This window comes from Jaculus jaculus, chromosome 13 (assembly GCF_020740685.1).
Source record: "Jaculus jaculus isolate mJacJac1 chromosome 13, mJacJac1.mat.Y.cur, whole genome shotgun sequence".
Lineage (NCBI taxonomy): Eukaryota > Metazoa > Chordata > Mammalia > Rodentia > Dipodidae > Jaculus > Jaculus jaculus.
In genome coordinates, this window is record NC_059114.1 from 65,417,399 (window position 1) to 65,431,360 (window position 13,962).

The 13,962-nt window shown below is 41.5% G+C and overlaps 1 pseudogene; it reads right to left on the reverse strand.

Annotated features, from left to right (window-relative positions):
- Window positions 1–10,694: 10,694 nt before the first annotated feature.
- Window positions 10,695–11,807, reverse strand: LOC101613217 (annotated as a pseudogene).
- Between the last annotated feature and the right edge of the window lie 2,155 nt (window positions 11,808–13,962).

The following is a 13,962-nucleotide window of genomic DNA, read 5'->3' on the forward strand; positions in this document are numbered from 1 at the left end:
CAATAAAATTAACTCTTAAGATATTTTCCCTACTTTAGGGTACAGCCTCATGGACAAACAATGGTCATCATCTGAGAAAAATAATTTCAAGCTCTGTGATTTCCAATATTCCCATCTCTAAGTGCCACAACTTTGTGCCCCATTAAGCAGGAAGAAGTAAATGATCTGACATCATTGTCCCTTGTCCTCTCATAGTACTTAGAGTTTCTTCTCATGAGAGGGAGAAATAGACGGGTGGAGAGTTAAGGTGACTGGACCCCTGAAGGTAAAAGGGGCAGGAAAGTTTTTCTTATCTCTTTCCCAGTTCCAAATAACTGTTTTTCCATATGTGTGCCACATCCCTGGCTCTCAAAGGACAGGTCTCACCCTCTTTGATGCCATTCAAGTTATGCAACTCTGCCTGTCCAGCTCCAAGCTGAACAAAACTGAATGCCTGCTCAATATTTCCATAACTAGGACCATTTGCGTCAAGACACCTGCTCTCTTTTGGTGCAAAAGTAACCACCCCATGCACAAATGTTCCCTCTCCCACTTTTTGTTCCCCAGTCTTGATTGTTGCACAGGTGTATCTCTACAAGAAAGAAGTGGCCTACAAACTCCAACCCCATCAGCCAAGAGAGAATTTCATCCCTCTGCTGGTGGGCCTTCGTATGACGCTGTCTCTTGGTGCCTCTAGTGACAAATAGCCTCAAATCTCTCCAGAGACAATTGAACGCTCTCACGGGTGTGATACTTCAAAACCATCTAGCCTTAGACTTCATACTCCTGAACATGCGGGGACATTTGTGGTCTTGGGAAAAGAATGTTGTTTATGTGTTAATGAACCAAATGTTTTTGAACAAAATGTTAAATCTCTTAAAAAAAAAAAATGCAGCAAGGAGGTGCTTGACCACTAAAGCCTGAGGACCTCACCACCTGGTTCTCTAACCCAGTAATTACTTGGCTTCTCCCACCCCCAACCTCCTCCTTGCTATAGGAACCCGTTTGCTTGTAGCCCCCTGTCTCATCAAATTTCTCAGATAACAAATAACTAATATTGCTAAGGTTGCTACTAATCAAGTCCTCATGCACCACCTATTTCCATGGTAAATTATAAAGAACTCACTCAGGATGACACTGCCCCATTATAAAAACAAAAAGAGAGTCAGGCACTTATAGGCACAGGCTGGAGACTTCAGTAGACAGGCCTGAGCTTCCAGGCATGGCTAAAGACCCCTGGGCTACAGGAGGCCACTCCATCTCCAAGTCTGGCACACCTGAACTTAGGCTTGTCCATAGTCCTGTGACTTGTGGCCAGTTGCCTAAGAATCTCCTTATCAGCCATCAGCCTTCACACAGCCCATCCCCCTGCGACCCTCGAGTTTCATCTCTACGTAGATCACCTGACTCTCTCCCTATGCGCTGGAATGAATGACCCTAGGCATGGGCTAGAAACCTTTGAACCAACCAAGCCCTTTGGGACACTCTTCCCACTCTCAACTGCTTATAAACCCATTTCCCTGACAAATAAACCAAGCTGTTCACTGAGTCTTCCTCCCAAAAGCGGTTCATTCACTGTGCTCACGGCCACTCAGACCCTGCTCTCCACAGCTGCCTAGACGCCTTCAGGGAACCGCAGCCCTGAGGATCCAGGGACCCACATCTGAAAATAACTTTGCAGAAATAAAAAGCATTACCAAACTTCACTGGCCATATTAGAACAAATTAGCAACTCATTTTCTTGTAATGTGAATTAGGGTTTATGAAGGTTTCCTGTTATCTCCTCATTCTAATACAGCGCAATCTTTCCTGAGCATGAAATTGCAAATGTGCAACTCCTTCTATTAATAAAGACTTGCTTTGTACAAAGATGTTCTCAAGTTCAAAATATAAACTTGAGCAGTAGATTAATTTATTAATCATAATTTATGTATAAATTCAGAAATAAATTAAGTGAATATACCTATCTAAAAGTGGAATCATTTTCGGTTTCCCCAAGAATTCCATATATTGGAAAGGACTATATGGTAAATCTTAAGCTTACTTAAATCCCCACTTATATGTATCTATGTCTGTAGTTTAAAAAAATTGAACTTCTTAGAGCTATGAGGTAGTGTTAACATAGATTCACCCAATGGGAAATTTATTTTTAAAATATACATATATATTTAATATGATTTATTTATATGTTTCCATATTTCATGTATATGTCATGTCTAGCTCCATTATGAGTAATATTTTTATTATTGTTTTAAAAATATCTCACAAAAATGGGTTTATATATGCAATTTTCACTCATATTTTGAATATTATGATTGTCTTATATGTAGGTAAATTTTGTTAAGGTATGTCCATATTTATTCCAAGTATTTTTTAGCTTGAAAATAGTATACCTCCATCATTGAAAAAAAAGTCAAGGTGAATACGGTGTGCAGGCCTGTAATCTCAGGACTTCAGACCACTGAGGTGGAAGGATTATAAGTTGGAGATAAAACCCACGTGGACTATTAAAATTATGATTCAAAATATAAAACATAAAAGCATATGGAAGAGCCATTATATACAACAGATATAACAGAAGAAAATGTAATTAGGGAACAATTTAAAAATTAAACTGATATTAATAGACATTTCAAAAATATTCAAGAATATAACATTTCTGCAAAATAATAATTATAATAGAAAATGTAATTATAAAAAACAGGATAATAACTATAATTACATTAATTCATTGTTTAAAAATGTAAACTGAGCCAGGTGTAGTGACTCATGTCTGTAATCCCAGCATGCTGAGAGGCAGAGAGAGAAGAATTGCCATGAGTTCAAGGTCAGTTTGGGATACATAGTGAATTCCAGGTCAGCCTAGACTACTATGTATGATACTGTCCTAATAAAGCATACAAAAACATAGAGAAATACAAATCAAAGTAATAAGAAATCTTCCTCTAAAATCTATCACACCATAAAAGAAAATGCATGTTAATAGTTAATGCTACCTATAGTCAAAGTGTGGAGATAAAAACACTCTTATTCAATGTCAGTACAAAATATAAGTAGATATAACTTACTTTCAGAGGAGTTTTATGTATCTATTAACTTTTGAATGCATATATCCTTTTATTCAGGCATTCTACCAATGGAGGTATTTGTAAAATCATGAACTTTTGCTCTCTGAAGGTGATATTTACCAGTTGAGTTGTTACGAAGATCACTATGACCCCCTTGAACAATACAGACCATTCCTCTTGGATGCCTGCCAGAACCAGAAGGCCACACCCTGTTGCTGAAGACACTGTTTGCTTCAGGGAAAAAATGGCAATAGTTCCCAAAATTTCCCATAAGCCCTATCTCAGACCCAACTGACTCATGAAAGTAAAAGTGCAATGTTGAATAAAGTGGATCACACTCTTCAACACCCTACTCTCCATCAATTTCTTTCTCTCTTTTTTTTTTTTTTTGTGTGTGTGTGATTCCTTTTTCATCACTGAAGACCGAACTTGGGGCCTTATGCTTGCTAGGCAGGCACTCTTCCACTGAACTAAATCCCAAGCCCAACATTTTTTTTTTTTCTTCATTTTTTGAGTGCTTATACGCCATGTGATTCTTGGAGGAATGTCAGCACAAGTGAAGGAGAAATCAAATTCATGGCGCATTTTAGGCTAGGGATGTATTATAACAGCATGATAAAATGTTTAGCTCAGGGAGACAGCCTGTCTTTTGTATGATCAATCATCCAGGCATAAATTCTATGGCGGGAAACTTACAATTGCTGCTCTCATGATGGATTTCAAGGGTGAAATTCCTCATTATCCTAAAGCTTATAACCAAATAAAAGGCTTTAGTTGGGACCTTGAGGTGACTTTTTAAAAATATAAGGTCTAGACATCTATGCCAGGCAGGAAGCTGGGTTCGTCGGAAAGTCTGGAGATGGTACAGGCGCAGTTTATGTTTTGTAATCATGAAGTGGTTCTTGTAGCACAGGGGTTCCGAAAAGAATTCTGCATTTTTGTGCAGGCTAGTTTGTTTCTTCTCAGTCATTAAACAGTTTTGTGTTTTGTTTTTTTTTTTCCCCAAAAGCTAGGGACTTAGATCTCTCCCACTGTTTCTCCATTTCCCTTTTGTGCATCATTCACAGAAGCAACTCAGAAATGGCAGGACTTTGCAAGGGTTTATTATGTAAGCCATTATTTCCTCAAAATGAGGATTGTCAAGGAAGGAAGAAGAATCATTATGTTCTGTGAAATTGTCACCGAGTTATTCGAAAAGTATGCTGACAATGTAGATTCATGAAATGAGAACTTTGTGTACTTGAGATGAAGAATCTTGGCAAAATTAATAGAATATGGCAAATTTTTGGTAGGAAATCCATTTTAGCCAATAACTACATAAACTCCCATGAAGACAATGAATAAAATCTAGGCCAGGAGCAGCTAAGAAGGACAGCTTACTCTACACACAAGTAAACAGCCATTATTGAGTCCATGCCAGGTTCTTACCATCCTTTTTGGAAGAACAGGAAATAAATGTGCAAGCCCGACTACTGCTTATAATTTGTTGTACATAACATTGTACACAGTAGGCTACATATCACTGCTGTTTCTACTATTGAGTGCACCTCTTGTCTTTTGAAGAAGTCTGGTTTGAGAACCTTGTTCTGTTGTTTTTAAGAAGACATCTGTGGCAGCCACTGGTCCTATCTCCTTTCAAAAGAACTTTCTGAAAGCTGGGGTTGCCTGATAGTCCCAGTGGCCACATCTTTGGATCCCCCAAAATGTTCTGACCAAAGCCATGCATTTGTAGGCTTCTGCAGCCAATGCCTGGTTATTAGAACTGTGGCATTTATGGCAGACAACGGATCCTTCTAAGAGGAAACCTTTCTCCTATGGTTCTTCCTCCAAGGTCACTGAGATACTCCGAGAATTGCATTCCAGCCTGACCCTGTCTGACCAAATCATCTTCTATCCCTCCTTCCTCGGGTGTTAAACCCGTGTCATCCCGGTGTGAAGGCTTTCCTCGTCTTCCCTGTCCTTTTCCTCTGTGCACATCACAGGTGTTTTCTCCAACAAACCCCTTCAAACACCTAAATTCCAGGTTGACATTTGCTTCATACAGTGCACCATTTAAATTAATAAACCCCAACTTACCATAGAATAAAAGTTCTTTTAACTTTTAAGGCCTGCCTCTTATTTAAAAATACAAATATAATACAAATATTAGAATACAAATTAGGTTACATTCTAGCATTTTCCAAAGTTTGTGTTTTTTACCTTCCTCCTCCCCTTATCCTCTTTGTCCCTTTTGAACTCCGACCCCCCACCCACTGCCACAGCTTACTCTCCTCGTAATTTCATGTTACATGCGTCCTTTTCACTTGACCCCTTATCCGTACCTCATCCTTCTCTCATGGTCTCTTTACCTAATTTCATATCCCATGCTTACTCTCAAAGCCCCTTATTTACACACGTATAAAAGCTAGAAATTAGAATCTACACATGAGCAAGAACATGTGATTTTTGTCTCTCTGAGTTTATGTCACCTCACTTGATAAAATCTTTCCATATCTATTGGTTTTCTTGCAACTTACTTTATGGCTACATAAAATTCTATTGTGGGAGCAGGAGATATGGCTTAGCAGTTAAGGTTCTTCCATGAGAAGCCTAAGGAACCATGTTTGATCTCTCTCCAGATTCCACGTAAGCTGGGAGCACAAAAGTGACACAAATGCCAGATCACAAATGCATCCTAGGTGGCAGAAACATCTGGAATTTGATTGCAGTGGCTGAGGCCCTGGTGCACCAATTCTCTCTCTCTCTCTCTCTCTCTCTCATTCTCTAAAGAAATTCTATGATGTATGCATGTCACATATTCATTATCTATGCTTGTGCTGAAGAACACCTAGGTTGAATCCACTTCCTTGTTATTGTGAATACTGCTATAATAAACATGGAAGTGCAAGTTTCTTTGTGGTAGGACACAGAATACTTTTAAGTACATGCCCATGAGTAGCATGTCTGAGTCATATGGTAGTTATGTTTTTATTTTTAATTTTTTGGGATATTTCCACACTGATTTCCAAAATGGCTGTACTAAAAAAGGTTGATTCCTCTTTCCCACATTCTCCCTAGCATTTATTGTGATTTGCTTTCTTGATGCTATAGCCATCATGACTGGGATGAGATGGACTCACAAAGTGGTTTAAATTTGCATTTCCCTGGTGACTGAAGACATTGAACATATTAAATGACCATTTGTGTTTTTTTGTTTTGTAAACTTTCTGTTCATTAGCCCATTCATTGATTGGCAGCTTTCCCTCTTTGTTTTTGCAGTTCATCATGTCTAGATATCAATGCCGTGTCTGAGATATAGCTGGAAAAGATTTTCTCCATGATGTGGGCTTTCTTTTCACTTTCTTGTGCAGAAACATTTTAGTTTTATAAGCTCTATTAATTGATTCTCAGGATTATTCCTTGTGCTTTTAGAGTCCTGTTCAAAATATTCTTACAGAAACCTATAAGTTGAAGTGTAGTCCCTATTTTTCTCTAGCCATTTCTCTATTTATGGGTTTAAATCAAGGCCTTTCTTTCATTTTGAATTGATTTTTGTACAGAGTAGGACATATGGATCTAATTTCATTCTCCAAATGCATATTCAATTTTTCCAGCTTCATATTTATGTTAATCTGTGTCAGTGTATAATTCTTCTATTTGTGAAAGGTGATTTTTTGCTTTTCCATTTGTTATAATGCACATTTCCTCTATGTAAGTATCTATTTTTAGGATAGCTAGATGTAGAAACAAATACTGAGCACATACCAGCGTCAGGGAGATATGAGCACACATCTTCTCTCCAAATAGGACACAGATGCCAGACCAAAGGACAATTAACACCAAAATCAGTTTTGGTGAGCCAATGACTTTATTGGGTTTACTTACTGAGCAGGGTAAGGGGTTGCTTACAGGAGCAAGAAGTGAGTCAAAATTGAGAAGTCTCATTCCATCCTAGATGACGATCTCCCCGTAACTGCTTTGACTGAAAGGCATCTGAATCACCAGAAATCCCATCCCAGCATGGGTAACAACTCATGAAAGCTTCATGGATGGAGCACTCTGTTATTCCCAAGCAGTTGTTTCTCCTGTATACAGCCTTATGGTAAACCCTTGCAATCTTTTCCCAGTCTTGTTGACTTCTTTAGCCTTTAGAATATCCTGCCCCTTCTGAGAAGGAATGCTTCAGTTTCTAATTAACACAACCTTGGGAGGTGGTTGAGTAACCTTTAAGTTTCATGTCTCCTAGACTTGACCTCTGGAATCAGAGCCTCCTTTCTCTCTTCTATTAGGAGGAATCTGTTACACAAGTGGCAAAGATGGTAAGAGAAAATTACTGACTTGGGAGGGAATGAACTGATGGCTCTCTGTGGTCTGTCCATCTGCTCCTCCAGGGACCGTGGCCCAGGGCTAATGGTGATGGAAGAGGGAACGGTTTTGCGCCTGCTAGTTCAGCTCTGCGATCTTAGCCCCTGCTTGGTTAGCTCTAGGAAATAGAGGCAACAGGTCCAGTCCAGCTGTTCCTGCCCTTCACAACTAGGGTCTCTGTCCAGTATGCCACACCAGCCCACCCCACACTGGTGTCCTTTCCCCACCTTGCTCCCAGGCCTTCAAGTGCCCTCTGTCTCCCCACCCCTGGCCAAAATTAGCCTCGTGTCTCCTCCCCATTGAGGTAGTTTAGGGGGCTGGTCCCCAAAAGTAAAAAGCAGCGGATGTCTTTGAGCCTGCCCTTGCAGTCTCTACTTTGCTAAAGATCAGAGGAGGACTGGGCTTGTCCTTATCCCTGGCCTAAAAGAATTCCCTAGATCTGGGTTTTTTTGTTTGTTTGTTTGTTTGTTTGTTTGTTTGTTTTTTCTCATAAATAACCTGAGTCTCTCTCTGGGAAAGAGTTTCTACTTCCTAGAATTATTGGTTTTGCTATAAACATCCTGAGACCATTCTTAGGTAGGAGTTCCCCTTTCCCATAATTAACATTCCTGGAAGGATTAAACCAGAATCTGGCATTGTGATTGGCTAAGATTAGCCCCAAGACTTGGAGTCATGACTGGTTAGCTCAGCCCCATGCAGAACTTGTAAATGACCCCAATTTTGGTCAAAGGATGGGCTTCACCCCTCATGCCTTCTTATAGGCAGGAGTTCTCTGCACTTTCTTTTCATTCCATATCTTAATCTAATAAAGTCTCTCTAAAATTTACCCTCTGGTCTGTGGATTTCAAAGCCTTAAATTCCTAGGATAAGAATCTAAGGACATTCTCAAATTTTCAGTGGATTGGTGTGCATTGGTACATTGGCAAATAATCCCCATATTTCCTTATCATTTGATCTGAAAACTCTGCTATTACCACTATTCCCTGCTCTCCAGATCAACTGCCGCCTCACCAGGCAGCTGTGGGATCCCCCAGGCCTCAGGATGCCAGACAACACCTTCATTGTTGCCGTCTTGAAAGTGGACACCTACACTGACAATGGCGATCCGACAGGCAGGGTCAGGCTTGTAGATTCTTTTCTACCCATTTTTTAGTATCTTAACGTTTCTTTGTACATGTCTTTGGCATCCTTGGTAAGGTATATTCCTATGTCCATTTGCTTAAATAACATCCTTTAACCCTAAGATGGTGTCAGTCTTTTGTGGAGAGGTGAATTTCTTGAAAGTGAGAAAAAGAAGGATTCTGCCTTTTAATCTAGTCTGCAAGTCTGTCTCTTTTTGTTGGAGCATTGAGGTCATTGATATTAAGATCTATTAATGAATGGTATGTATTTATTCTTGCCATTCTTCTTGTTTTGTAGTGCTTCCTGTTTTCCCTTTACTCTCTTGTGTTCACTATCATTTAAGTATGGTTTATTTTTTCCCATTTATTCATGTGTGTGCTTTCCTTTCTCTTCAGTAAGAAGGATTTTTTCAAGTATATTCTGAAGAGCCTGGCTTAGTGGTTATATATACATTTAGCCTGTTTTATTGAGGAATGTCCTTATTTCTCCATCCATTTGGATGGATAGCTTTGCTGGATGAAGTATTCTTGGTTGACAGTGGCTATCTTTCAGAACCTGAAATATATCATTCCAAGCCCTCTGGCTTTTAAAACTATGTTGAGTAATCTACTGTTATCCTGATGGGCTTGCCTTTATATAAGTGGTTTGCTGTTTCTCTCTAACTGCTTTCAACACGTTTTCTTTGTGTGCTTAGTACAATTATAATAACACAAAGAGGTGTTCTTTCCTGGTTTTGTCTGTTTGGTGTTCTAAAGGTTTCCTGTATCTGTACTGGCATCTCATTCCATATTTAGGGGAAATTTTCTCCTATGATTTGTTGAAAATACCTACTTCGGAGTGAAATTCATCACCTTCTACTATGCCCTGAATTTTTATGTTTGTTCTCTTCATAGTGTCTGAAATGTTTTGAAGTCCCTATTCATATCTTCCTTTAGTTTGTTTTTCTCTTTATGGACTGTATTAGATCTGCCATCTCATCTTCCAGTTTAGATATCCTGTTATCTCCTATTCCTTCCGACCTATTCTATTGGTGAGACTTTCTACAGAGCTTTTTTATTTGAAATACTCCAAATTTTCATTTCTAGTATTTCTGGTTGGGTTTTCTACAGCATTTCTATTTCTTTACTCATGTATTGACCTACTTTTTTCATTATGTTTGTCTCCTGTGTTCTCCTTCAGGAGTTTGTTTACTTCTTTGAAGTTTTTTTTTTTTTTTTTTTTTTTTTTTTTTTTTTTTTTTTTTTTGCCTGTTTGTAAGGTATGTACTTTTTTTCTTTTTTCAGGGTAGGGTTTCACTCTAGTCCAGGCTGACCTGTAATTCACTATGGAGTGTCAGGGTGGCCTCAAACTCACAGCGATCCTCCTACCTCTGCCTCCGAATGCTGAGATGAAAGTTGTGCTCCACCACATCCCGCAAGGTGTGCACTTTTATTGAACTGGTCCTAAGGCAGTGCACAGGAAAAACCCAGGCTGCCTCCACACCTCAACCCACTCCCAGGGAGACCAAGAACCTTTAAGTATCTTTTTTTGTTGTTCATTTTTATTTATTTATTTAAGAGTGACAGAGAGAGAGAAAGAGGCAGATAGAAAGAGAGAGAATGGGAGCGCCAGGGCCTCCAGCCACTGTAAACGAACTCCAGACGCGTGCGCCCCCTTGTGCATCTGGCTAACGCGGGTCCTGGGGAAGCCTCGAACAGGGGTCCTTAGGCTTCACAGGCAAGCGCTTAACTGCTAAGCCATTTCTCTAGCCCCCTTTACGTATCTTAAGTTGGGGGGACAAAAAAAGGGGTCACAATGATTTACCACTCAAAAAAAAAAAAGACAAAACTAAAAAGTATTAAGGGAAAGATTTAAAAAAATTTGCAGTATATAATTTACACAAAATCAGTGCTGTCGCCTCCCCTGCCAGGACTCAAGGAGTGGACTGGGCTGTCCGTAGGGCAGCTTTTGGTAGGGCAAGGGACTTCCTGTAGCCATGCATCTCATGGGATACTTGGAATGACTATTTAAAAACGAAACAATGTACAATCAAAGTCCTGGGGCCACATTGTAGAACTTTGGGGATGCTTGATCCAACCGACTGCTGTCACCTTCACGGTTCCAGTTTTTAAAACCTGAGTCAAAAGTGCCAAAATAAATAAATGAATACAGATAAATAAATAAAGCCATGCCAATGTCATCTCACGTTCTGCACAACTTAGGTTTTGTCATGAACGGGTGTAACACAGCTTGGTAACAGCTCCCCTGGAAGCATTTGAGGTGGACGATGTCTGAGGCAGACTCGTCATACTCCCCCTTGCTGATCCACATCTGCTGGAAGGTGCCAACGCACACAGAGGACTTGCACTCAGGGGAGCGAGTGATGATCTCGATCTTCATCGTGCTGGGTGCCAGGGCTGTGACCTCCTTCCGCATCCTGTCAGGGATGCCTGGGTGCATGCTGGTACCACCAGACAGCACTGTGTTGGCATAGAGGTCCTTGTGGATGTCGACATCATACTTCATGATGGAGTTGAAGGTAGTTTCGTGGATATCGCATGATTCCTTGCCCAAGAAGGAAGGCTGGCAGAGTGCCTTAGAGCAACGGAACCGCTCATTGCCAATGGTGATGTACCGGCCATCAGGCAGCTCTTCTCTAGGGAAGAGGAGGAGGCAGCAGTGGCCATCTCCTGTGCGAAGTCCAGGGCGACGCAGGACAGCTGTTCCTGGATGTCACGCGCGTTTTTCCACTCGGCCGTGGTGGTGAAGCTGTAACCAAGCTCGAGCAGGATCTTCATGAGGAAGCCTGTCAGGTCCCGGCCAGCCAGGTCCAGACACAGGATGGCATGGGGGAGGGCACAGCCCTCATACATAGGCACAGTGTGGGTGACCCCAATGGCCAGAGTCCACATGGCCACATGCATGGCTGGGGTGTTGAAGGTCTCGAACATGATCTAGGTCATGTTTTCACGGTTGGCCATGGGGCTCAGGGGAGCATTGCTGAGAAACACAGGGTGCTCCTTGCGGCCACACACAGCTCGTTGTAGACGGTATGGTGCCAGATCTTCTCCTTCTTGTCCCAGTTGGTGATGATACCATGTTCAACGGGGTACTTCAGGGTCAGGATGCCTCTCTTGCTTTGGACTTCATCACCTATGTAGGAGCCATTCTGGTCCATGCCCACCATCACGCCCTAGTCCTTTTTGGCACCCCACAGTGGAAGGGAAGATGGCCCGGAGACCATAGCCACCACGAATTCGGCCTTCCACATGCCCCAGCCTTGTCCACAACGAGCACAGCCATATCATGATCCATGATGGATCTGCAGCACAGAGGAGGAACCGTGAGGGGCTGTGCTCCAAAACATAGACTTGATCCTCTTTGAACATGGTTATAATAATCCTTTTGAAATCTCTGTTAGCCATTTCATTTAAATAGGTCTCATCGGAGGTAATTTCTGATGGATTTATAATTTTTGGTGGAGTCATATTGTCTGGATTTTTTGTGTTTCTTATAATGTAGAACATTTTGCATCTTGGGCTAATTTGATACTTCGGTGTTCTAATTATCTGCAGTATTCATGGATGTGTAAATTCAATGTGTGTGTGTGTGTGTGTGTGTGTGTGTGTGTGTGTTTCTTTATGGTAGGAGCTTAATGTGCAAGTGCTGCTCTTATATTACACCCAGAGTACCACCAGAAGTGACTCTAGGTATTGAGCTTGCCTCCTATGCAGGTACTCTAGTTGACTGGATGGAGCAAAATACATGCAAATTCTAAAATTCAATTTAGCAATATGTGCATTCAATCAAAACCAGCATGGAGTATTTTTGTAAGAGTGGGTATTACACAGATAATCTACAAAGTCACAGTCCCTAAGGGTGGTGTGTGTTGCCCTACATCCTTAATCCTGCCAACTGGGAGGCTTAGATTTCTGGTCTGTAGAGGGTTCAGGGTCAGCCTGGTGCTGGGTGAGACCCCGCCCCCAATAATGACAAGAAAAAGACAAAGGCATTATAAATTAGAAAGCAACAAAAGACAGCCCAATATAAAGCTTATTTAAGAATGACAGAGGCTGGAGAGTTGGCTTAGCGGTTAAGGTGTTTTCCTGCAAAGCGAAAGGATTGCAGTTCGACTCTCTAGGACCCATACAAGCCAGATGCACAAGGTGGTACATACATCTGCAGTTCGTCTGCAGTGGCTGGAGGCCCTGGCACACCCATTCTCCCTCTCTCTCTCTCAAATAAATAAATAAAATATATTTTTAAAAAAAAGAATGACAAAGTTAACCAAGAATCAAATATAACACATAACCTGCCCTGTCATGTAAGGTAAATACAGCACTTCCAATGCAGGCCTATACCAGGTTTTGTGCCAAGTACTGACCCAGTGAAAGTAGGCCCTGTTATCTTTTGGGATGCCTTTGGCCTCACCTATGCTGCTTGCCCATTTGGGTCCCTCTCTACTGTGCTTCTCTGATCACCTGTGCTGGGTGCTGTGTGGGTGATCTTCCTTCCCAAGGTCTCCAGTGGTTTCCTGCAGTGGTGGTTGGGGGAAGGGCAGTGGTGGAGGGTGCCTGAAGTTGTACGCCAGCTGCATAACTGGTGCCCTGAATCTCTTCCTCATGAGCAGCTCAACCGATCCCTGCTGTCTTCTCCTCCCTCCCCCCTCCTCTTCCCCCTCCTCCCCCATCCTCCCCCATGCTCCTCCCCCTCCTCCCCCTCCTCCCCCCTCCTCCCCCCTCTCCTCCCCCCCTCCCCCCCTCCCTCCCCACCACACCCGCCTCCGTCTCCGCCGCCTCCTCCTACTCCTCCTCCTCCTCCTCCTCCTCCTCCCCCCCATCCTCCTCCTCCCCCTCCTCCTCCTCCTCCTCCTCCTCCTTCGTTTCTTGACTTTGTGAGGAGACTTCTGTGAGTAGAAAATCCCTTTACCTGGCTTCTCCTGCATCTCAGCCAGAGTTTTGTGGCAACTTGGATAAGCACTATGGCAGGAGTTGATTCTGGCTACTTCAGTGGTTGCTAGAAACTCTGGGTTTCTCCTGCTTCTCTGCTGAGGTTGTTAATTGCTTATATACCCTCACATTTTGTAGAAGAGTGTATTGTCTGTTTTTCTGCTTATTTCACCCCCTTAGGCTGTTCTTTGCATGGTTACTACACTCCTTCTGACCCAGAAGTCCATAAACTGATTTTATAAACACTGGAAAAAAACAGAATATTTAAGAAATCTTGTTGCAAGTGTACAAGTAGATGTTATTTAGCAAACAAAATAAAGGATTACTCTCATGGAAAACATGTAAATTTAAAACTTTTGTTTGTAAACCATTTAGTATGTACTAGTAAGAGCATCTTAATACCTAAGAAATCTGTTGTTGGAAACAGAATTAGGTATTTTGCAAACATTAAAAGAAGCAAAATTATTTCAACAATATTTGAATTTTGGATTATAAAATTGGAATAACCTTTATTTCTTGAA